Raw genomic sequence first — 2,500 nt, 5'->3', positions numbered from 1 at the left:
CGCGAAGCCCTGACGAGTAGGAGGGTCGCGGCGGTGGGCGCAGAAGGGTCTGGGCGTGAGCCTGCCTGGAGCCGCCGTCGGTGCAGATCTTGGTGGTAGTAGCAAATACTCCAGCGAGGCCCTGGAGGGCTGACGCGGAGAAGGGTTTCGTGTGAACAGCCGTTGCACACGAGTCAGTCGATCCTAAGCCCTAGGAGAAATCCGATGTTGATGGGGGCCGTCATAGCATGATGCACTTTGTGCTGGCCCCCGTTGGGCGAAAGGGAATCCGGTTCCTATTCCGGAACCCGGCAGCGGAACCGATACAAGTCGGGCCCCTCTTTTAGAGATGCTCGTCGGGGTAACCCAAAAGGACCCGGAGACGCCGTCGGGAGATCGGGGAAGAGTTTTCTTTTCTGCATGAGCGTTCGAGTTCCCTGGAATCCTCTAGCAGGGAGATAGGGTTTGGAACGCGAAGAGCACCGCAGTTGCGGCGGTGTCCCGATCTTCCCCTCGGACCTTGAAAATCCGGGAGAGGGCCACGTGGAGGTGTCGCGCCGGTTCGTACCCATATCCGCAGCAGGTCTCCAAGGTGAAGAGCCTCTAGTCGATAGAATAATGTAGGTAAGGGAAGTCGGCAAATTGGATCCGTAACTTCGGGATAAGGATTGGCTCTGAGGATCGGGGCGTGTCGGGCTTGGTCGGGAAGTGGGTCAGCGCTAACGTGCCGGGCCTGGGCGAGGTGAGTGCCGTAGGGGTGCCGGTAAGTGCGGGCGTTTAGCGCGGGCGTGGTCTGCTCTCGCCGTTGGTTGGCCTCGTGCTGGCCGGCGGTGCAGGATGCGCGCGCCTGCGCGGCGTTCGCGCCCCGGTGCTTCAACCTGCGTGCAGGATCCGAGCTCGGTCCCGTGCCTTGGCCTCCCACGGATCTTCCTTGCTGCGAGGCCGCGTCCGCCTTAGCGTGCTCCTCCGGGGGCGCGCGGGTGCGCGGATTCTCTTCGGCCGCCATTCAACGATCAACTCAGAACTGGCACGGACTGGGGGAATCCGACTGTCTAATTAAAACAAAGCATTGCGATGGCCCTAGCGGGTGTTGACGCAATGTGATTTCTGCCCAGTGCTCTGAATGTCAACGTGAAGAAATTCAAGCAAGCGCGGGTAAACGGCGGGAGTAACTATGACTCTCTTAAGGTGGCCAAGTGGCAGCGGTGTGGCTGCATCCGGACTTGGCTTCTCGAAGTGCGGTCTTGATGTAGTCGTGCTGCTGCTGCGAGGTGCCTTCCTTGGGTTATAGTTACAGGGAGAGTGATGCGCAATACATGGGCCTAGCCCTCTTAGCCTCTCCTCTCCTGCGGTCTTCTCCCCTTCTCGTGGGCCCGCTGATTTCGCAGAGTGGAAGACCGCACCAGGGGCTTGGGGGGGTTACCAGCCCCCCCTCGCACTATCCCTTTTTTTAGTTGGGGGCAGTAAGCAGAGAATAAGTGGTGGCCCTTCCGCTGAAGGTGCCACCCCAACTCCCCCAGCACCTAGCCGGCCAACCGGCCGTGCCGAAAATCTTGTAACTTTTGCAGCTATGTATACCTGTAGTGAGTGCCACCGCAGCTTTACAACCAAGAACGGTCTCGGGGTCCATCGCCGCCGCCAACATCTTGCGGCCGCCAACGCGGAGATCGTCACGGAGAGGCATCGCGCGAGGTGGACGGAGGAAGAAGTCCTGTCGCTCGCCAAGGCGGAGGCCGAACTGTTCCTTGAGAGGGACGCCCGGTTCTTCTTCGTCAATCAAGAACTCATCAGGATGTTCCCCGACCGAACGCTCGAGGCAATCAAGTGCCGACGGCGGCAAGCTGCCCACAAGCAGCTTGTCCGCCAATTCATGGAGGCGCTTGAGATCGGTCGGGGGGAAGAGCCGGCGTCCCGCCGGGGAGCAGTGAGCCCGCTGCCTGACGCGGGCGAGGCCGCTGCGCCGCCCGTCGACGCAGCCGAGGACTTCGCGGCCGACACCACCGGGCCGCCGCCGGAGGGGCCGACTGACGCCGCCATCTGGGAGCATCTGGCGGGGCTACCCGCTTCCGCCCAGCGTTTCTCTGCCCTGGATCGTGTCATAGGTCTGGGGCGGGGCACGCCGCCCGATGTCATCCTGGGCATGCTCCCGGATGCCCTTGCGTCGGTCGGGTCCAGAGGGGAGAGATCGATCACCAGGACACAGCGGCCGCGCCAACCATCGAAGCGGCCGCCTGCCGCGCCGCCGACGCAGAAGCGCAAGCGGCGCCGCTGGGAGTACGCCAGAACGCAGGATGCCTTCCGACGGTCGCGTGCACGTTGCGTGCGCGGCCTCTTGGATGGCACCCTGCTCCAGCCGCCACCTGCCATCCCTGGTCTGCTGGACTTCTGGGCGGACCTCTTCACCAAGAAGCCCGTCTCCACCGCGGGCTTCATTCGTGACCGCCTCCTCCCGCACTCAGAGCCTGTCGCTCTCGAGTGCATATGGGGGCCGGTCACACACGAGGAGGTCGCCGCCGCGTTG

General features: G+C 63.1%; 1 pseudogene; it reads left to right on the top strand.

Annotated features, from left to right (window-relative positions):
* The window catches only part of LOC126432445 (large subunit ribosomal RNA), a 7,960-nt pseudogene that overhangs the window by 1,717 nt on the left and 3,743 nt on the right, over positions 1–2,500 (top strand).

The sequence above is a fragment of the Schistocerca serialis genome, unplaced genomic scaffold, assembly GCF_023864345.2.
Source record: "Schistocerca serialis cubense isolate TAMUIC-IGC-003099 unplaced genomic scaffold, iqSchSeri2.2 HiC_scaffold_1135, whole genome shotgun sequence".
NCBI classification, from domain to species: Eukaryota; Metazoa; Arthropoda; class Insecta; order Orthoptera; family Acrididae; genus Schistocerca; species Schistocerca serialis.
The sequence above is the reverse complement of the archived record's forward strand: the minus strand, read 5'-3'. Positions and strand labels throughout refer to the sequence as shown.